The 23261-nt window shown below is 43.9% G+C and overlaps 1 protein-coding gene across 1 annotated transcript in view; it reads right to left on the bottom strand.

The window, feature by feature from the left end:
• Positions 1-23261, bottom strand: part of MAX (MYC associated factor X) — a 157209-nt gene that overhangs the window by 79935 nt on the left and 54013 nt on the right. The window lies entirely within an intron of this gene.

Below are 23261 nucleotides of genomic sequence, written 5' to 3'. Positions count from 1 at the left end.
TTGATCATAACATTTCTGCAGCAGCAAGCAAAAGAGTACATTTCTAAAACAGTTTGAATTGAGGGGGGGAAAAAAGGGGAAAAAAAAAAAAAAGAAGAAAATCAAATTTGCTTACCGTAAATGGTGTTGTCCATAGACAGCAGGATGCATTAGTCATAACACATGGGTGACGTCATCCAACAGCACGGAATAGACCCTTTTCTCCTAACTCAGAGCTTTTACCCTTCTGAGCATGTGCAGGAACTCACGTACGCATGCCTCATGAGCCCATTGATTTACTGCAGAGCTTAACTTTAACTAGGTAGTCGGATACTGAGCATGACTAATTCATCCTGCTGTCTATAAAGAACCCTGTTTATGATCAGCAAACTTGCTTTCTCTGTGCAAAAGTAGAGTTGATTTAGCCATGACATGTGGGGAGTCAAGTGGAAATTTGTGTGGCGGAGCACTTACTGAAAGAGCAATCTGAATATCCCCACCACCTCTGTGGAGAGTGAGTTACTGGGTGAACAGATTATGCAAAACTACTTGGCCAAAGCTACTGTCACTTCTTGATAGATTGTCTAGACAGTAATAGGCCATGAATGTTCAAACTGATGACCAAGTTGCAGCATTGCAAATGTCTTTGATGAATCACTGAGGCAGCCATGGCTCTTACTTGATGAACCTTGACAGAGGCCAGCCAGAATGCAGAAATGTGTGATACAATCTGCAAGCCAGTTGGACAACATGTGCTTGGCAACAACGATTCCCAGTCAGATAGAATTGTAAGAGATGAAAAGTTGAGAAGCCCAACGATGTGGCTGAATTCTCTTCAGATAATATGCCAAGGACCTTTTGCAGTCCAGTGAATGGAGGGCCTTCTCCCCTTTGTGTGTGAGATCTTGGAAAGAACATGGGCAAAACCATGGCTGGTGGTTTCACGGGATATCTTGTACGCCATAAGCCTTCCATGAACTTCAAAACTAGAAGATGTGTGGAGATCAGTTTGCCATCCACTTAAACATGGTAAGCTGCAATTGCACTGAGATGCACCTTGACCAATGATGTATTGAGACCCAACAAGGAGAGGGAGAATATATACTGAAGCAAATTCTTTGGAGCACAGGTAATCGGGTCTAAGGAGCTTGCTTGACACAATGATGAAAATTCTTTCCATTTAAAATTGTTTGCTCTTCTAGGTGAAGGCTTCCTGGCCAAAATTCACAATATCCTCAACTTCCTTGGACATTGACAGTAATGAGCCCAATGAGCTCCTGTCAGAGGTCCTAGTGGTGGAATCTAGCCCCCAACCATCCTTCTCTATGAAGGAATCTAGCCAGTCTTAGTAAGAAGCACAGGATATCTCTGTCTGGAGTGTACCACAGGAATATTTCCTTCCAAGATGACCAAGGACCCCTTCCTCATCATTGGTGTTATGGGTTAATTAATGTCCGCATCTTGGTTCCAAGATCTTCTACCTAATCTGCCAGGGCATTCATAGTCACCAGAAGATTTCTCATACTTGAAATTCTTGAACTAACTGGGCAAGCAACTTATATAAGAAAATAAAGTTTGCCATACTGGGTCAGACCAAAGGTCCATCAAGCCCATTATTCTGTTTCCACCGGTAGCCAATCCAGGTCACAAGTAACTGGCAGTATTCCAAAAGTTTGATAGATTCCATGCTGCTTATCCACGGATAAACAGTGGATTTCCGCAAGGTCCACCGTAATTTTTTTATGGACTTTTCTTTCAGGAATTGTCCAAATCTTTATTAAACCCAGCTACAATAACAGCTTTCCACCACATCCTCTGGCAACGAATTCCAGAGTTTAATTATGCATGGAGTAAAAAAAATATTTCCCTTGAGGGAACAGATTTGCCACTCTGGACAGATGAGGTTAAAGAGTGTCCTCCTTTTCATTTATTGCCAGTGAGGCAAAGAACATTTTCACCAATTCAGCTACCTAGTCTATGGACTGCTGTGTCCTCTGACCAGGGGCTAGGGAAGAGAGTAAAGCATCATCCTCCTGAGAAGCTCCTAGTGGACTCCAGAAGGGAGCCCCCTATTGAATCAATGGAACTGGTGGACCCATGGAACCAGAGGCATAACAGAGCATATCTGTTCCAGTCCCTCCAAACTATGTCCTCGATTGAGGAGGCAGGCAGAGATATAGACATCATGGTGGAATGAAAGTGCAATGAATGACTCCTCAGGGCCACTCAAAGACAGTTCTTGCCTCCAGCATACCAATGGGGCCGATTTTAAATTTTACGCGCGGGGGGTATGCGCGCATGTTATAAATTACGGGGTCGGCGCGCGCAAGGGGGTGCACACTTGTGCGTGCCGATGTGCCGGAGGACTTGGCTCGGCGCATGCAGGGGTAGGTTTTCGGGGGTTACGCGCCTATCTTACGCGCGTAACACTTTGAAAATCTACCCCAATGGGAATAGGGACACAACTGCACCAAAATGTCAATGGCTCTGAGACTAAGTGGGCTGATGGAGTGAACAGCCGCATGGCAAAGCTGCTTCTTCGTGTGTGTCGATGAGCCCTGGGGGGAGGCGGGGTATGCAATGCTTTTGCACCTTAACTCAAGTAGGGCGTTGGATCCAGGATCCAGGAACCAGCACCACAGAAGAGGGAGATTTTCTCAAGGAACTTCGGCTTGGCATGAACGCAGCCAGAGGAGGCTCTGCTCAGACAGGATGAAAGAGTCTTGCTTTCTACCGACCTGCAAAGTGCTTCCATTTTCCAGGTGCTGTTCTTAGACATCCAGCCATAGTCATAGAAGTTAGCTCTGTCTGGCACCAGACATTTAACAAATATGGCCATCAGTGTGGACATCTTTCAGCCACACATTCTTTAAAGATTTTTTTTTTTTTTTTTTTTTACTAGCACAGGAAAGTGCTGTTGAGGGGCTGCTGCAGCAGTGAGGCAACTCAAGCAAGTTAAAAAAAAAATTCAAAGTACCAAATCAGAAGAGAGATAGTACATGGTTATGCAAGAACTTGGACAAAATATGGACAGAGGAGCTCGCAAGGCAGCATGCATGGGAGCTCCTGCACATGCTCAACAGAAAAGAAGCTCTATGAGCTAGGACAGAAAGACCCATTTGGTGCCATCAGATGATTTCACCCACTTGTTATGGCTAATTCAGCCCTTGTCAACAGAGAACAGGAAATTGTGAAATAAAAAATTGTACTTGAGTAGCAATATAGTGAAAGGTAAATACATATATTTAGTAAATATTTTTGCATGAATAATTTAAGTAATATGATGCATAAAATTATTTATATCAAAAGGAATATTAAAAAATAGACAGCCATAAAATACACATATAAATTAGGTAATAGGCTATGACAATTATATTGTTGTAAATGTTAAACACATGAAAAACCGTAAGTTACACATGGTTAAAACTGTTTCTGTGACAAACAAATAGCTCCTTAGAGCAGGGCTTCCGGAACCTGTCCTGGGGACGCCACAGCCAGTCTGGTTTTCAGGATATTCAAAATGAATATGCATGAGATAATTTGCATATACTGAGTCTCCATGATATGTAAATTGAGCTCATGCATATTTACTTTGGTATCCTGAAAATCTGACTGGCTTGTGAAGACCCCAGGCCAGGTTTTGAAGCCCTGCCTTAAGAGTTTATACCTTGATTAATTTTATTTTATACAAATATCTTCAATTTTTTGTTGAAATTTCAAAATGGTGTCAAGGAAAAATCCCAACAAAACAGAACTTTGCTTATTAAGTTAACAAGCTTCTAGAATTATGGACTTCTAAGAATTGATTATCTGAAAAATTATTCTGAGTATATGTTTAGGAACAGAACTCTTGAAATTCCAAGAGTTTAAGGGTATGGAGAAACTTTGGTCGGTGTTAGAGTGTGTTGTGAAGGCAGCCCATCTCTGTGTCAGGCAAGTTAACAAAAGTAAAAAAGGAAAGATAGGTATGGTTTTCTAAATGCAAAGAAGTTAGCATTCAAAAAACACAAATACATGTAGTGGAGGCTACATTATCAAGAAAAACAAAGGAAAACCATGAGGAATATTAGAAGAACAAAGGTTCAAGAGAGGAGAATATTGCCCAGTTGATAAAAAGGAAAGATAAATCCTTCTTTAAATATAAAGGTGAGGCAAACAAAAAAAAAAATTGCAGGAGGAAGATAAAGGCAGAAAGTGGGATTTGCGAACAGGAAGACTGGCAAAAGGCAGAAATCTTAAATCAGTATTTTTTCTCATTATTTACAGAAGAAAGGAAGGCAATGGATCTAAGGTAAAATACAATAATACATGTGAAAAATTATAAATCAAATTACTGAGGAAGTACTTGAAATGAGAGCCATGACAACCTTCAGTAGCATATCTTAGGTCCACTTCCATTGAAGACATACAAAAGCTGCTACCCGATTATAAATTTACCCTTTATATTCCACTATTTTCTTAAGAAAATGTCTTAAAGAAACAGTAATTTTAGATAAGCAGTTCTATGTAGCCTGGTCACTAAGTAGTCCATCCTCCACTGGTGGGGTCCAGATTGTCTAATGAAATGAGTAGTTGCTCCACACTATAACCTGTAGCTTGGGACTGCCCATGCATTATGACGGATTTATGCCTGCTTATTGACCAAGAGAGGGGAATAATGGTTCCATTGTTATCAAAATTGGTAGGTGCCTATGGATCCAAGCTCTAAGTATTTTAACTGTCTAGCAATGCCTCTGGGAGAACTTGGCATCATGTCTGGTTAAGAGATAAGCAGGAAGGGAGATTGATAGATTACTGGGGACAAGGGGGTTGAGAGAGAGAGAGAGAGAGAGAAAAGCAACATGGGACAGGGTGGGGCATGTGGTATGAGTCTCCTCCCCATACCTTACCTTGCCCCCCGTAGTCTCTAATAAATGCTCTTCTCCCTGCCACTGTATGTGTCACTCTTGCTCTCATCATGGAAGGAAGGAAATTGAAAGACAGAAACAAAGACAGCTGGTGGTAGGGGTGGTGGCAGGGGGATTGCCGGTAAAAGTATAACTAGCACAGCTCACACCTGTATGCCTGTCACCCATGTTAACTTCAAGCCCTGCCAAATCATCAGTTCTGGCTATGCCACTGTCCTGACCAATCTTCCAGTTTTTTCAAGTCATTTTTTCATTTTTCCATGCCTTCTGAGATTACTCTGTTACAGATTTGGGTATCATCTACAAATGAGTATAGTTTCCCTTCTTCGTTGTTTCATTGCCAGAGGGATGTGGTTACAGCAGTTAGTGTAACTGGGTTTAAAAAAAGTTTGGATAAGTTCCTAGAGGAAAAATCCATAAACTGCTATTAATTAATAAGCAATAGTAGCATAAGATTTATTTAATGTTTGGGTTCTTGCACAGTACTTGTGACTTGGATTGGCCACTGTTGGAAACAGGATACTGGGCTTGATGGACCCTTGGTCTGACCCAGTATGGCAATTCTGCCTCTTACTCTCACTCACTGACACTCTCCTCAAAGGCATGGACCACGGGCAATCCTTTATCCTTGCCCTTCTCGACATCTCTTCAGCCTTTGATACAATTAGCCACAAGATCCTCCTTACCCGCCTATCTGAAATTGGCATCACAAGCACAGCCCTCCATTGATTTACCTCCTACCTGAATAATAGAGACTACACGGTAAAAATTGCAAACTCTGAATCCTCCCACATCCCCCTTACCCAAGGCGTCCCTCAGGGCTCTTCTTTATCCTCCACCCTCTTTAATATATACCTGTTGACGCTCTGCCATCTCCTCTCCGACCTTGGCCTCAAGTTTTTCCTATATGCTGACTACGTCCAAATCCTCATCCCTATTCAAGAATCCCTCCCCAAATTCCTAAAGTTTTGGGAAAACTGCCTCGCTTCCATAAACACACTCATCTCCAACCTCCACCTGGCCTTAAACACCTCGAAAACTGAACTCCTCATCATATCTAACCACCACTACCTTACGCCACCCATCCCTTGCGACCTCACCCTCCCATTGAATTCCTTCCCGCACACCGTATGAGATCTTGGTGTCTCCATGGACCACCAACTAAACTTTAAAAAATCACATTAACACAACTCTAAAAGAAGGCTTCTTTAAGCTCCATAACCTCAAAAAACTTAAACCCCTGCTCCATGCACAAGACTTCCGTACAGTCTTACAAACGACACTACTATCAAAAATGGATGACTGCAATTCTTTACTTCTAGGCCTCCCCTACTCTACTATCAAACCCCTCCAAATATTGCAGAATGCTATGGCCAGAATTCTAATACCCGCAAAGCCGACCATATCACCCCCATTCTTAAGGAACTTCATTGGCTCCCCATCTCCTCCCGCATCATATACAAAACCCTCACCATCATTCACAACTCCCTGTACAGCCACAATCTCTCCTGGCTTGAGGTTGCTCTCCGCTTCCGCCCCTCCAACCGTCTCACCAGAACCGCCCACAAAGGAACCCTCTATACCCCCACCCTTAAATTCACACACCTCACCTCCACCAGGGAGCGAGCCGTCTATCACAGGCCCCACCCTCTAGAACACCATACCCCTTGAGCTCTGAATAGAATCCTGTACTAATTCAAAAAGGGCTAAAGACTTGGCTCTTTAAACAGGCATATCCGGATTTGGACCCCACTTAGTCTCCTTCATTGCCCCTTCAAATCCCTCCCCCTTGCCCTTCCACTCCCCTCCCCTTTCAATTTTCCATTGCCCTGCCACCCCCCACCCCTGCTCTCCATATTCCCTCCCCTCAAATACCCTTGCCTTGATTGTATAATTTTGCAGGATTGTATATAGTGCTTATTCCATTCCCCCTGCCCCCTTCAAGACCCCTTAACATTTTTGAGTGTATAATTTGCAATACTGTATATAGTGCTTATTGGCTAGTTCATGCAACTCTGTACCTTGTTATACCCCTAGGTACTGTTCCTATATTAGTTTTCCTGTCCTTTTGTTTTTTACCCCCTTTTTCACCGGTCCACATTATTTCCTCGTTGCTCCCTTTCCCTCTCCCCTGTTTTTTGTATTTTTCCTTCAGTTATATGTAAACCGACATGATGTACCCACGAATGTCGGTATAGAAAAGCTAATAAATAAATAAATAGAATTCTCATGGTCTTAATCGTGGTTTGACCAGAACACAGTCTTAGATCATCTTCTGACTGCAGCGCACAATCTGTTGTGCTCGCCACAAGGACACAATAAACTACACCCCCATACGCTAGAGGGATACTAGAAAAAGTAGTGCCCTCCGCTTTAAAAGCACAGTGACCAGCACTCGTGCAGAAGTATCCCATCCTGCAGAGGGCAGCACATATACGCATAAATGCGCTGCGCTTGTAGTTAGAATCCCACGTCACAGGCAAGGATCGAGCACCACCTGTTAATAGTCTGTGCTACGCATTGCCAAAAAGCAATCAAAGATTGTGTGATGGCACCCTCCTAGCTAGTGTCCCATAGAACCCTATGATGTGAAACAGACGAGAAAGCTGATATCTTGATGCTGGTGCTGACAAAGAGAATGCTGCTCGCCAGCACCTGAGGTGCTCAATGGCATGGATAGTGCTCAATGGCACCCATGGCACCTCAACGGCATCAAGGATAACCATGGCACTGAATTACAGACCTGGCCCTCTGATGTGGTCTTGACATAGACGCGTCAGACCATCAGTGCACTGGCACTCAAGTGCAAGGGCAATAGATACCAGGGATAGCACCGATGGTGCAGCAGCAACACTGCTTGCCCAGGCTCCTGCTCACCCTGTCTCACAAGGAGATTGCACTACCCACTACCTTCCCTGACTAGCAGAAGGGGAGACTATATCATCCAAGACTTCTGTCATGGCAACTAGTTCCTTAGAATGTGGGGAGGATGACCTCACCCCCACCCCACAAGAACGTTGCTGTCCTCAATCCCTTCACTGTGAGAGCCTCCATCGATGCCAATCAATTGATGAAATGACAAGGTACTCATGCCTAGGCAGAACTCAGGCGAGTTCCAAGCTCAGCGGCCTGCACACATCCTGCATTCTTTCAGTCTCACCAGCACCAGACAAAGGCTCAAAAACAGACAGAGCAAGGAGAGGATACAGAAACTACAGTGCAAGTGCAGTTTTTGTTTGTTTTTTTTTTTAATTAAAGAAAAGAATTAGACTCTACCAGGCTGCACAGTGAGTAAGACCCGCCATGCGGCTGGCATAGAATTTGAAAGGAAGAGAAAATTAAAATAAAAAAAATAAAATACAAATACCATAAGGTAAAAGAAACAGAAGGTTCTGTTAGAAAAACAGATGCAGATCCAGAAAAAAATCAAAACAAAATCTGTGAGGACAGAGCAGAGTTGAATACCGTGACCACACGGCTACTGCGACAACACGGCTCTGCAGAAAAAGAAAAAGACTGAGGGACTCTGCCTAGCGGACAGGGTGATTACTGAACATGTGCTGTAGTAGTTAAGCATGTTGAAAGTTCTAGAATCTTTGAGATCAAAGTTCTGGGCCGGGCTCCATTCGATGATATCACCCATGTGTGAAGACTGCCATCCTGCTTTCCCTCTGAGAACAAAGCAAATCCCTCAGGCCACAAGAAAAAGTATTTAGCTGGCTAGTCCTACACCATGCAGAGAACCTCTTCCACTCGACATTGTAGGATTTTCTGCTTGAAGACTTCCTAGCAGAAATCAGCACATCCTCTATTTCCTTAAGAAGGAATATGGAAGAGACTACTGTGCATTCAACAATTATGCTGTGAGGTTTCAGATGGCAGAGCCTGCCATCTTCCTGCGTGATGATTGTTAGAGATATCCAAGGGAATCAGAGACTGACTGGACATACGCAGATATGGGAACATGCAGACTCCCTGCCAACGAAGCTGCGCAGCTACAAACGCTGGGACATTTTGTGAAAACTCTCAGGTACATTGAAAGGCCAAAGGAAGTACCTTGTACTGGTACTCTACTTCCTGTACCATGAACCTAAGGAATTTCCAATGGGTGGGAACGTGTGCGTAAACGTCTTTCTAATCCAGAAACATATTCAATTCCTCGGCCGGATGAAAGGCAGACTTGTCTGAAGGGAGTTCATTTTTAACCTCTCTTGGATCACTCTTATTTAGTTTAGATAAATCAAGCTTCCTGATTTCTTGGAGATAAGAAGGTATCAGGAGTGAGAATAGAATCCCTGGCCATATTATTGAGGTGGAGCAAGTGATTTAAGAAAGCTTAAAGAGTGGTCAAAGATTTGGCAGCTGGGACTGAATGCCAAAACGTGCAGTCTCAAGCATCTGAGATGTGGTAATCTAAAAGAGCTGTATGTAAAGGGGTGGGGGGGGGGGGGGGGAGGGTGAAAAACTGATGTGCCCAGACCTTGGAGTGATAGTGCCTGGCAATCTGAAGACAGCAAAGACAAGGAGATAGCTAAACCAGGAGAATGCTGGGATGCATAGAGAGGACTAACCAGTAAGAAAAAGGAGGTGATAATGGCCTTGAACAGTCCTTGGTGAGGCCTCACCTGGAGTACTGTTCAGTTCTGGAGCCCATATCTCAAAAAGGATAGAGATACGATGGAGGTGGTTTAGAGAAAGGTAACCAAAATGGTGTGGGGTGGAAGACTTATGAGGAGACGCTGAAGGGTCTAAATATATATTCCCTGGAACAGAGGAGGTGCAGGAGAGAATACGACACAGAACTTCAGATACCTGAAAGGATTTATTGATGCACAAACTTCCAACCTTTTCCATTGGAAAGGAAACAGAAGAACTAGGGGACATGAAATAAGAGTCCAGGGGGAATGATTCAGAACATTAGTCACAGAAAGGGTGGTGGATGCCTGGAATGTCCTTCCAGAGGAGGTGGTGAAGACAAAAACAGTCAAAGAATTCAAAGGGGCATGGGATAAACACTGTGGATCCCTCAAGGCTGGAGAACAGAAATGAAGAAAAGGGTGCATGGGGGTAACCTGCTCGGTGGTGATTACTACCCCTTATCAAGAGGCATGGGGATACTACCCTTAACTAATAAGCCTTGACACTTTTGATGCAACTGCAACATTGCTCTCTGCTTTGAAGCGGAGGTGAGGGAGGGGGAATTGGATTCAGACGACAAGCAACACGGGCCCCAACTTTCACGGTATGGGGGAATGATATGCAGATATAAGGGGGAAAGTACAGGACTGCTTCTACAGCTAAGTACAAAAGCAAAGCATGTCAAGCAGCATTGTCTGAATTTTCAAGAAGACTCCTCATCCAGTAGAAATGTTGCTAGCAGTAATTTTTTATGGTTTGACAGTTGCTTGGTTTTCATTGTTAATATTACTCCCTTTATCATAAGGCTTGGGGATAACTACTACCCTTAAGAGAAACATGGGGGTTACTTGCATGGTGCGGCAGATACTACCTATAAGAAGCTTGCTGGGCAGACTGGGTGGACCATTTGGTCCTTTTCTGCTGTCATTACTATGTTACAAGCTTGAACACCTTCCCTGAAGAAGAGAGGCTACTTCCAGCTATAGATGAACATATTGAGAAGGGTCAGACCTGAAGTCCGCCCTCTGTTGGACTGAATGAGACCAAGAAAGTGATGCGGTCCCTCCTCCCACTGGTAAGCTTCAAGGACATCAAAAACTGCTGCAACTGCTGCTGGGCCTTCAGTTGATGCCTCTCCCTCTGCTGACCTCTTGCGGGCAGCTGCTGCTGCTGGAGAGAGGAGCTTGTTGAAAAGAGATGTCTCTGGGAAAAATGGACACTTGTAGAAAAAGTATTATCTTCAGGCCAGGGCCAGCTGATCCCCCACTGCTGCAAGTAGACAGTGACTGCAGAGTGGACTGATTCTCCATCACCTCTTGCACCTTATTCGCAAAAACGTTCTCCCTGTACAGGGCATATCTGCCACATGTTTGTGTACATCTTCACGAAGGCCACTTACTCACTGGCTCCTACAGAAGCAACTGAGGTTCTGCGCCCATGGTGTTGAAAGCTTCATACATGGAGTGGATAAGATGCTTTTCACAAGCCTCCACCACTTCCACGGCTCAAAAGAACTTTTCATTCCCAGGGTCTGACTATTCTGCCAAAGGCTTCAGCTTTTGCACACATTCATGGAGATACTGTATCAAGTACAACTAGTGAGCAGCAATCAGAGTGCAACTCATGGATCCCTGAAAGACCTTCTTCCAAAACACATACAATATCTTTACATCCATCCCAGGAGAGTGTTAGAGTGAGCCCATGTGTGCTTCACACTCTTCAATGCCTTACAGCTAACAGAGAAACACCAGAGTAACATATGGTAACTTTTCTGTAAGGGAGTAACCTGCACAGAGCGGCAGCTATGATCCTAATCACCTTGTGAGCCAATTACATGGACCACTTTGTTCTTTATCTGCTATTATTCACTATCAGGCCGATACAGTAAAATTCATCCCGGCGCGCACACAGGCCACTCTCCTGTGCCCGTGATTCACTTAAAAAAAATTATTCAAATTAGGGCCTGCGGTAAAAAGAGGCGCTAGGGACACGAGCGCCTCTTTTTTACCGCAGTTTTACCGCAGGAGCGGCAGTTGTCAGCGAGTTTGACAGCTGACACTCAATTTTGCCGGCATCGGTTCTCAAACCCGCTGACAGCCACAGGTTCGGAAACCGGACGCCGGCAAAATTGAGCGTCCTTTTAACCCGTGGGCTGATTTTAAATTTTTTTTTACTTTTGGAACCTCCAACTTAATATCGCCATGATAATAAGTCGGAGGGTGTACAGAAAAGCAGTTTTCACTGCTTTTCTGTGCACTTTCCTGGTGCCGGCAGAAATTAACGCCTACTAAAATGTGCGGCTTAGCTGCACATTTTACTTACTGAATCTCGCGGGAATAACTAATAGGGCCATCAACATGCATTTGCGTATTGCGGGCGCTATTAGTTTCGGGGGGGGGGGGGGGGGGGTTGGACGAGCGTTTTCGACGCGCTATTACCCCTTACTGAAAAAGGGATAAAGCTAGCGCGTCCAAACGCGGGTTAACAGTGCGCTCCACAGGAGCGTACTGTATCGTATCGGCCTGAATGTTATTGCAGTCTATTTCCCTACTCAGTGTTCCCCAAGCTTCACAACTTGAAGATCGCCATCCTTAACCCAAGATTCATCTCAGCAGCTGTTCAAGCCTTTTGTCTTTATGCCAAGTTTTCAAATGCAAATTGACCATTCATCCTATGAATGTCTGAAACATGGGAGAATCTAAAACAGTTTTCTGAGAGCTGCCTGATAAAAGCTACGAAAAACATCCTATCAGTTTATACTCATAAATCTGCTCATTCCTTGCATAAAACATAATGAAAGATGGCAAATAAAGCCTATGTGGTCCATCTAGTCTGCTCAGCATGATTTGTTTTGTTTTCTTTCTTTTTGGGGGGCTATCTCCAAGGTGTAACAGAAAAGTTATCCCATTTCTTCATTTCCATCTTCTAGCCAGCAGGGATCCTCCTGTTTTTGTCCCATACCCTTCTGAATTTCATTCCTGTTCTAGTCTTCACCACCTCTTCCGGGAGGGCATTCCATGCATCCACCACCCTTTTCGTGAAGAAATATATCCTGACATTTGTTCAAGTCTTCCCCCTTGGAGTTTCATATCATGATCCCTAGTTTTACAGCTTCCTTTCCACTGGAAAAAATTTGATTTTTGCACATCATTAATTCTTTTCAGATATTTGAAGATCAGTATCATATCTCCCTGTCTCTTCTCCCTTCCAGAGTATGCATATTAAGCTCCTTCACTCTCAACTCATATGGCTTTCGGTACAGAACCCTTCCATTATGTCTTTATCCAGAACTGAATACAATATTCCGGGTGAGGCCTCACCAAGGATCTGTACAGGAACATTATCACATTCTTTTCCCTGCTGGTTATGCCTCTTTCGATGCAGCTTTTGTACTATTGACCTGGTTTAACCTAGTACATTGTATGCACTATTAGTCATTATGAAGAGTTAGAATACATTCAGCTATTCAGATCACTGGCATTGTTCAGTGCCTTCACGTGTATAGGAATGAGAATGGCCTGTTCCACTACATTCTGTACAACATGTATAACAAATAGTGGTGATCAATCAAAAAAAATTAGGGAACTGCCTTCCTTTGTTAACTTACCATTTCTATCTTTTTATACATACTATATAGATGTGAAGCAGTTTTCATCAAACTTGTCATACATATCTTCTTGTACTGATGACCCATGTTTTCTTATATGTACTTTTCATGTTCATAGATTTAAACTCTGATGCAGATATAACTTGCTGAAACATGGCGATGTTGGGTGTTTATAGCTCTGTCATTTTTTTGTTTTATGTATATAATTTTTATGGGGGTCTTTTGTTTGGTTTTATGTCATCATTTGTTAAATATTAATTTCTGTTGTCAGCATCTGTATTTTTATTTTATTTTATTTTACAAGTATTGTTATTCTGATGTCACCACTCTTCCCCAAATTTCCATTGCCAGTGACTCTTGTGGCAGCGGCACTCATTCCTTTGCATTCATACTAGAAGACAAGGAAACTTCCAATCCAGCTGTCAAAACCAGCAGAGTGGAACTGCAAAGGACTGTGACTGATCTGGGGAAACCAAATTCTCTGCAGTCTCAGTAATAGAACAGAACGCACTCCAAAGATGTTGTGTCAGTGTTGCCTCAGGTCCATTATTCAAGGGGGCACTTGCCCTCCTTCTCACCAGAGCACTGAAGACCACAATGGAGACTCCTAAGATCTCAGTCGATCTCTGGGCATCTGCAAAATCTCAGTGCTGGAAGCAGAAAAGGAAGGGGAAGAGCCCACATACCAACAAGGTAAACCCAACCAATCTCCACTACAAAGATAGGGGAGAACAGATGTTTGCATATTTGCTCTTTCATTTAACCATCTTCCAAAAAAATAGCAGTGCCAAATGGTGCCGAAAAAGAGAGAGAGAGGTGTCTCTGTCTGATCAGACTGATGCCATCTTGGAATGCCCCCAGCCACTGAACATTCTATGACTAAAACAGAAGCAGTAACAAGATGCATGGTCCATTCTGCAATCCTTTCACTTTAAAACTGCATGATGGCATTTCTTTTTATCAGAAGTATGTTTCCCAGAGCATTTGTGTCAGCTGCACATAACTTGTATCACCCAGTAAGCCAAATCTCAGAGACCTATAAAGCCAGCCAGGGTGTAACAGGGAAAAAATGCATTTGCCATGTACTCCCTGCCCCGTCCCCTCAATTAGTTGTGCTGGTGGAAGAGGGGCTGGAGTGTGTACGTGGCAAGTACTACTTCCTTGGTGAATGCACACCTTCTCACCCCACCCTGGTGCAGTGCTCAGTCTCATCCCCTCCAACACACCCCTCTCCTTCCTTCCACCCAGAGTCCCCTCTTTCTTCTTCAAGTTCCTCCTCTGCTGCCATCTTATTCTTTTTTCCTCTTTCCCACCCAACTCGGAGGAGAGCGAGATGTCTTAAGAGATGAGGAGAAGACAGAGGCCTTTCCTTCCTTCTCAAGTCATCCCAGAAGCCCTCCACTCCCATGAGGCTGGGGTCAAATTGGATAAGTTCTTGGAAGAGAAGTCCATTACCTGCTATTAGTCAAGTTGACTTAGAAAATAGGCACTGCTATTATTAGCAACAGTAGCATGAGATAGACTTAGTTTCTGGGTAATTGCCAGGTTCTTATGGCCTGGTTTGGCCTCTGTTGGAAACAGGATGCTGGGCTTGATGGACCCTTTATCTGACTCAGTATGGCAATCTCTTATGTGCGTTGAGTGAAAAGATCTTTCTCAGATTAATTTTAAAATGTGCTACATGCTAATTCCTACTCCCAAGGGCCCCTGATTGGGTCCAAAGCCGCTGGCCATCTCCTGCTTACAATCCCATACATACTATAAATAAAAGGTAGAAAAATATGTAGAATAGTTGAGAGCCAGTTAAGAAATTTTCAGGAGTCACACAAATTTATTTTACTTAATATTATTTTCACTTTATTGATCTATTTTTGTGCTTATTTTGCTCAATTTTGTTTTATGATGTTTTTATTTACTTGTTCTGCTTTTTGTCTTCTACTTTTGATTCTTTGCTTTCCACTTCCTATCGCTTTTCTTCTACTCTCCTCCCTCCATTCCACTTACTGGAACTCAGAGCGCAGCCTCCCCCCCAGCTTCTTCCCCTCCTCCCACATGCTTCCTTTCCTCTAGCCTCTCTATCCGCAGCGGCTCCCCTCCTATGACTGAAGTGGAGTAAGTCTTCCTCAGTCTGCCCCACCACAGCAGCGGCCACTTCCCTAGCCCCGGGCCTGGCCGCAGCAGGGCCTGCCGCTGATCGCCCTGCCTACGAGGGGCTCCAAGCTGCTGCCACAGATCTACCTGCCTTCTTCTCATTTCATAGCCCATATAGGCCTCAGGCTGCTGCTGTTCTCCCTGGCAGCACAGACCCGATGCTGCCCCTGATCTTCAGGAGGAGACTTATAAAGAGAAACATTTTCTTTCCTGCAGACCCTTTGTGGTGGCCTTGCAGACCTCCAGGGGTCCTTAGAGCTGGAAACCAGAGGTTTACACCGAGTGCCTTTATCACGCCGGCTCTCATTGTGGATACTGCGTTTCCTGATGATCGCCAGCCTCCTTAATCTTAGCAAAAGCTTGTGTTGTTTTTGCCCTCTCTTGAGATTTGACAATACTAAGACGTGCAAGTGTGCCAGAAATAACTACAGGAAACTGAAAGGAGAGTGGGCAGGACTCGCGAGCAAGCTTCAAGGACGGCGCAGTCATTAGTTACACTTCACTGAATGCAATAAACTCCACAAGGACCCCGATTAGGAAGCCATTTACCTGGGCAAACAGGCTACCTGAAAACTTATTTGTATACAAGGTGGGCAAAGCATCCAAGGAAAAAGCAGAAAGCGTCAGGTCAGGGGAGGAGAGAACAAACACAAGGAAAAAGTATTCACAGAGAAAGCTGCTACTTCTCACCTAGGCAGTTTGCAAAGGGAAAACATGCACTTACTATCTATCCCTTTGAGAACTAATGAAGGTACCCATGGACCTTGCAATTATCTGCATGGTTTTCAAAACTGCCATATTTATATACATATGTACCCATACCTGAATGAATGACACCAAGAGATTATACACAAAGAAATACAGCCACACTCATTTGCCATGAATGGTGTTAAAGCCTAAACATTACAGCCACTCGTTTGAAGAGTGCAACTGAATTTATTTGTATATCTGATGCTTTACCGGTCAGAATTATCAGTTATTTTCAGTCTGCTCATACTTATACGATGTCTCCAATCAAAGCATTCTAGCTGCTTTTTTTTTTTTTTTTTTTTTATTATAATAAATACAACTGAAACCGATCGATAAAAGGAAAGTAAACTAGTTCCTGAGCAGCAAGGGTCCCTCAAACTTTAAAAGAAGGGCCACATAGGCAGGAAGGGAAGGAAAGCACCTCTTAGTTGTTTGCTGAGAATGATTTGAGGGAGGGGGGGGCCATGTCTGGCCCTTTTTGGTAGTTTGAAATGCTGGGGGCAGAAGGAGGCAGGGGGGTAAGGTTCCCAGTGTTGTAGGGGTGTGCCGGAGAGTCAATAATAATATTTCTAGATGTTTTCAAAATTGACAACGCTGTCACACCCGAAGTAACCTTGTCCCCAGCCTCCTTGGGAAGTGGGGGGCGGGGAGGGTGGATGGATGGCAGGATGGGGCATGTCTGTGAGTGGTGCATTCTCTCACTCCGCCCCCCCCCCCATACACACACACTCTGGCTCACCCCCCCCCCCTCTACTTCCTTCCCCTTTCTCGTCCCTTTTCCCTCTCTTCTCACTCCCCTCCTCTTGCAACATGCCAGATTCCTGGTATGAGCAAACACCCCCCCCCCCCTTCGGGGGCCCTAATGCAGGGAAAGACACACAGGCTTGGTATCTGAGTTATAACAATAAGGATTTCTGCACTCCATGCCTCCAAAGCTTGAATTCCCCACAGCAGCACAACAGGGAGTCCAAGAAACCACTATCTTTACCCTGCCTTTACCAGGCAGCCCTGCTACACCAATGGGCTCAGTACTACCAAGGCCTTCCTCCACAGTGGCCAAACACTGCTTACGATTGGGCTACAGCCTCTCTCTGTCTTTCGCCCAAGCGGCTAAAGCTGCAGAAGCAGCGCCAGCAAGGCATAAAGCAGCCAGTCAGTGGTGGCCTTGGAGCGGCACGCCAGGCCTATGCCGCGTCGACATGCTGCCCACTTGCACTATCTGAGCTGGAAAGTAAGGGTGGAAGGTGTTCCCGCCACCAACACTACAGGCCAGATCAAGTCCCTTCAGACATCGCTGCCGGGGCCCAGATGAAAAATTCAGCCAGGGGCCACAGGTCTGGGGACCCCTGCTATTTGGGAACAAAGCAATCAGAGGAAAAAAAAAAGGTGGATGTAAAAACAAAAAAGCAGCTTAAATCCACCCTCCTCTTCCAGCATAGACTGTACTTAAGTAACTGCCTCCCACACTTTTTTGCCTTTGATTGCTTAATTGTATACCTCTTGTTCCAAAAGAAAAAAGGGTAGCCTTTTGTTCAGCATTCAAACTAAACTCATAGGCAGCGTTTTGTACCAGAATGTTCTAGGTTGTTTCCTCACTAGAAAAGGTCTCTAGTGGCATTGATTGCGGGGTGCCAGATAACCACATTGTGCCTACAAAAAAAACTTACTATAAGAAGAGAACTGTATTTTCAGCAAGCCATGGAAACTCCCCCAGCTGAGTGCCATAAGCACCCTAGCTAGGATGATTAACTTTGACCTGCCATCTAAATGAGTGCTTCAGAGACGGGGATTTCTTTATCCATCCAGATGCAATGTCCAAAACCCGGACCATTAGAACCGAATGTCATTTGTGTGTATAATCCCAAGATTTAAAGCTTCTAAATAGGAAGGTGTTTAAATGCTTTCTAAAAAACACATTTCTAGCAACAATTTACACTTAATTTAGATACAAAAACAAGTTTATATTCCTTGGTCTTATTAATTCTCACAAAGCCTCTGCAGTGACTGTTTAATTTGACAAATATTTTGCTTAATGTGCTCTTTTCTTTTTGTAATAACCAATTTTATTTTTGGTTCCATATAATTTATTTAAAGACCTTGGCTTTGCAAGTATAAGAATGTACTGAAAATGCGATTGGTCCAAGTTAGAACCCTCTGTTTCACAGACCAAATAATTGGTTTTAAAATCTGATAGCCACTTCCAGACTGTATTAGGCCTTTTTGGGTGTGCATGATATACCTGTATGTGAACTGTACAGCTTTTTTTTTCATTTTGATACGTTAAGAGTAGCTCCCAAATTCTCGGCACTCGTAAAACAATAGGGACCCAGGCTTTGGCTTCTGTTTTTGTGATGCAGGATGCCCATTTTGTGCTTTCCAAGGGGGCTAATAATAATTTATTATAGGAATGTTTTCAGCATTTATGCATAATCTATACATTTTTTAAAATCCTATTTTCCAAAGGGAAAAAAGGCTTAATAGACTGCCATGTGTGTATGTGACCCATATGCCCCCATCCCCAGAACAAAAATACCAAATTCATAAGACATATTTGTGGTGGAAGGGGGACATGAGGATTTTGTCAGATCCATCCAAATGTGTTGGTCAGACACACATCCCTGAAAGTAGGCTAGATTAATTCTGGGTGCAACTTATTTGACTTTTTTTATAATTGAAATTTCTATTTTTCATAGCTACCATTTGCATTGTTTTACTGTTAATATGTTTTGGTGGTAGTTGAATTGCTGAACCTTTTTTTCCCTTAAACTGCAGTGTTTAGATTTCAGTTTGTTTACTTTCATAACACTTCTCTCAGGCTTCTTACAAAAAAAAAAAAACGAACAACTGAAAACAAACTTCTAAATGTTACTGCATCTTTATAAAAGCATTAAGTTATTGAGATGAGTGCTTAACTACAAGTGCCTAACATTTTGAAAATTAACTTTTTAGATCACTAAAATTTATATTAGACCTACAAACAGACCAGGACTTGCAAGTCTTGTACGTTTTTTACATTGTGCTGTCTAAACAATACAAATTAAGATGCATTAAGGTTGGCCTTTGTTTCACTGATCTACACAACATAATCTATAGTTTCATTGTGACAGAACAATTGCAGAAACATTCCAAAAGTGATTAGGATAAAAAACAAAAAAAGTCATGCACAGTTTTCCCACCCCTTGACTTAATACTTGGTAGAAGTCCCTTTTGCAGCATTAAACAGCCACGAGTCATTTAAAATTATCACCTTTACACAGCAAGATGATACAGTTTTGCCCATTTATCTTAACAGAACAGTTCAAGCTCTTTCAATGGCATAGCCACAGGTGGGCCTGGGTGTACCATAGCCTACCCAATTTGAGCTCAGGCTCACCCACTTAGCATTGCCCAGGTCTGGCAGCCTGAGAGGTCCTGTCCCAGGGCCTGGTGCTACAAGCTGTGCACACCCAGCGAAGCAGCGGCCAAAGAGGGAAGGTGGACCGCGAGGCCACTGGTGGACCCCATCCCACCAGCGGCCGAGAAGAGAAACCAGACCAGAGAACGCCTGTTCACCTGCTTTTCTCCGTGTGTACTGGGCCCTAGTGAATTCAAAATACTTACAGCTATCATGTGCTCTATGCTGATCTTGTGATGCACAAGGTCAGTATAGAGAAAATGCTAGCTGCAGGAGTTTTGAATAGCGCCAGAGCCGGCACATGAGGAGGAGCAGCAGCAGAACGAGCTCCCCCTCCTCCTCCTGATGGGGATACTGCCTAGGTTTTGTGTTTGCGAGTGAATGGGAGCCTGCCTGGGGGAGGTGGTATTAGTGTGAACGGGAGCCTGCCAGGGTGTGTGTGTGTGTGTGTGTGTGTGTGTGTGTGTGTAAATGGGAGGCTGCTTGTGAGTGTGTGTGAGAGAGACAGCATGTGGGAGTGAGACCCTGTGTGTGTGAGGAAGTATGTGTGCATGGAAGTGGGAGGCTGCTTTTGAAAGAGAGCATGAGAGTGGGAGCCTGTGTGTTTGTGGGAGTGACAGCTTGCTGATGAGAGTGAGAGGCTGTGTGCTTGTATGAGCACACAGCCTCTATGTGTGGGAATGTGTGGGAATGTGTGGGAATGTGAACCTGTGTGTGACTGAGAATGTAAAAGTGAGAGCTTGTGTGTATCTGTGAGGGGAATGGAAGCCTGCATGTGAGAGAGAGAGAGAGAGAGAAAGAGAGTGTGTGTGTGTGTATGTGTGTGAGAACCTGCAAGTGAGAGCTAGCATGCAAAAGTGAGAGCCTGTGTGAGAGAAAGCATGTGAGAAAGAATCTGTGTTGTGTATGAAGGAGGAAGGAAAGAAGACAAGGGGAGAGAAAAGAAACAAAGAAAAAGGAATTAAGAAAAGACTGACAAGAGAACAAAGACTGGGACCAAACATTTAGAAAAATAAGATCAGACAACAAAGGTAAAAAAAAAATTATTTTGACTTTCAGTAAATGGAATATGCCATCTTTGGGAATGTGCATTTCTTAGTAGATATTTCAAGTACCGTATTTTCTGGCGTATAAGACGACCCCCAACTTTTCCAGTTAAAATATAGAGTTTGGGATATACTCGCCGTATAAGACTACCCTTCTGTGTCACTACATAACCATACTGTATGTGGTACCCAGTATACAACAACCAGCCAATCACGGCAAGCGATGTACCTTACCGGTGATTGGCTGGTTGTTGTATACAAATCCTGCTTGGATTTGTCAGCTCTCCCTGTTTTCCCAGCCCTCCCTGTCTCCAAGACTATCAGAGCGGTAACGCATCCCTCTGGCCCTCCCTTGTATCCTATTACCGGTACCTCCTTCTCTGCCTCTCAGATCCCGCTCCTGAGGACTGCAGTGAAGCGGCGCAGACGTGCATGTGCGAGATCTGTGAGGCAGAGAAGGAGGTACCGGTAATAGAGATGTGAATCGGAACCGGAATCGGTTCCGATTCCGGTTCACATCGTGTTTTTTTATATTCCGGCCCGATCGGGTTTTTTTTTTTTTTTTTAATCGGCTGCGCCCGAGCCGATAAACAAAAAAACCCACCCCGACCCTTTAAAACTAATCCCTCAGCTTCCCCCACCCTCCTGACCCCCCCCCCCCAAGACCTGCCAAATTAATTAAATACAACCCCCACCCTCCTGACCCCTCCAAGACCTGCCAAATTAATTAAATACAACCCCCCACCCTCCTGACCCCTCCAAGACCTGCCAAATTAATTAAATACAACCCCCCACCCTCCTGACCCCTCCAAGACCTGCCAAAAGTCCCTGGTGGTCCAGCGGGGGTCCAGGAGCGATCTCCTGGACTTGGGCTGTCGACTGCCAGCAATCAAAATGGCGCTGACGGCCCTTTGTCCTTACTATGTCACAGGGGCTACCGCTGCCATTGGTCGACCCCAGTGACATAGTAAGGGCAAAGGGCCGTCGGCGCCATTTTGATTGCTGGCAGCCGACAGCCCAATCCAGGAGATCGCTCCCGGACAGCTCCTGGACTAGGACTAGGGACTTTTGGCAGGTCTTGGGGGGGTCAGGAGGGTGGGGGGTTTTGTTAGATTTTTATTTTTTTTTATATTCGCTCCATAAGACGCAGACATTTTTCCCCTCACTTTTGGGGGAAAAAAGTGCATCTTATGGAGCGAAAAATATGGTAATTATTTGCCCTATAAGACGACCCCCGGCGTATAAGACGACCCCCGACTTTTGAGAAGATTTTCAGGGGTTAAAAAACTCGTCTTATACGTCGGAAAATACGGTAATTAATTTTCAGGATAAGAGAGAAAAAATACCGGTTGGTACCAGAAAAAGGAGTAAAAGCAAGTGAATTAGCTCATTCTATGTTTTCTGCAAATACAGCAAATTAAGTACATTTCTTGTGGGAGCACAGAGAGGAAAGGATCACCTTGGTGGTAGCTGAAGAAAATTGGTAAGTACTGCTTTGGGAAATTTTAGAACTTAAAAAGTTTTGGGGAGAAGTAAACTATTGGGGCATATTCTTTAGTGTGTTTGTGTGTCTGTATTAAATAACTAGTCAGAAGGAAGATCTACTGGTGGACAGCATCAACCTGTGTGCAGCAGAAAAGGATCCTGTAGCAAGGACCTGCTCTCCCGGAGATGCGCTATCCTCTTGCACGGAGGATGTGTCTTCCAGGGCTACCTTCCAGGACAGAAGAGTTAGGTCGGCCGTCATAGTTGTTGATTCGAATATGTGGAATGTAGATAGCTGGGTGGCTGGTGCGCGTGTGGACCGCCTGATAACATGGGTACCTGGTGCATCACCTAGATAGGATTTTAGGCAGTGCTATGGAGGAGTCGGCTGTCATGGTATATGTGGGCACAAACAATATAGGAAAATGTGGGAAGGAGATTCTGCAAGCCAAATTTAGGCTTGCAGAATCTCCTTGCAGAACATGGAAGATGTAGTAGGCCAGATTGACAAACTAAAGAGTAGCAAATCACCTGGACCGCATGGTATGCATCCTAGGGTTCTGAAGGAACTCAAAAATGAAATTTCAGATCTATTAGTTAAAATTTGCAATCTATCATTAAAATCATCCATTGTACCTGAAGTCTGGAAGGTGGCCAATGTAACACCAATATTTAAAAAGGGCTCCAGGGGCAATCCGGAAAACTATAGACCAGTGAGCCTGACTTCAGTGCCAGGAAAAATAGTGGAAACTATACTAAAGATCAAAATCACAGAGCATATAGAAAGACATGGTTTAATGGAACACAGTCAACATGGATTTACCCAAGGGAAGTCTTGCTTCACAAATCTGCTTCATTTTTTTTTTGAAGTGGTTAATAAACATGTGGATAATGGTGAACCGGTGGATGTAGTGTATTTGGATTTTCAGAAGGTGTTTGACAAAGTCCCTCATGAGAGGCTTCTAATAAAACTAAAAAGTCATGGGATAGAAGGCGATGTCGTTTCGTGAATTACAAACTGGCTAAAAGACAGGAAACAGAGAGTAGGATTAAATGGTCAATTTTCTCAGTGGAAAAGGGTAAACAGTGGAGTGGCTCAAGGATCTGTATTGGGACCCATACTTTTCAATATATTTATAAATGATCTGGAAAGGAATACGACGAGTGAGGTAATCAAATTTGCAGATGATACAAAATTATTCAGAGTAGTTAAATCACAAGCAGATTGTGTTAAATTGCAGGAGGAACTTGTGAGACTGGAAAATTGGCCATCCAAATGGCAGATGAAATTTAATGTGGACAAG

Source organism: Rhinatrema bivittatum, chromosome 4, assembly GCF_901001135.1.
Source record: "Rhinatrema bivittatum chromosome 4, aRhiBiv1.1, whole genome shotgun sequence".
NCBI lineage: Eukaryota > Metazoa > Chordata > Amphibia > Gymnophiona > Rhinatrematidae > Rhinatrema > Rhinatrema bivittatum.
This window is presented reverse-complemented; position numbering and strand designations above follow the sequence as displayed.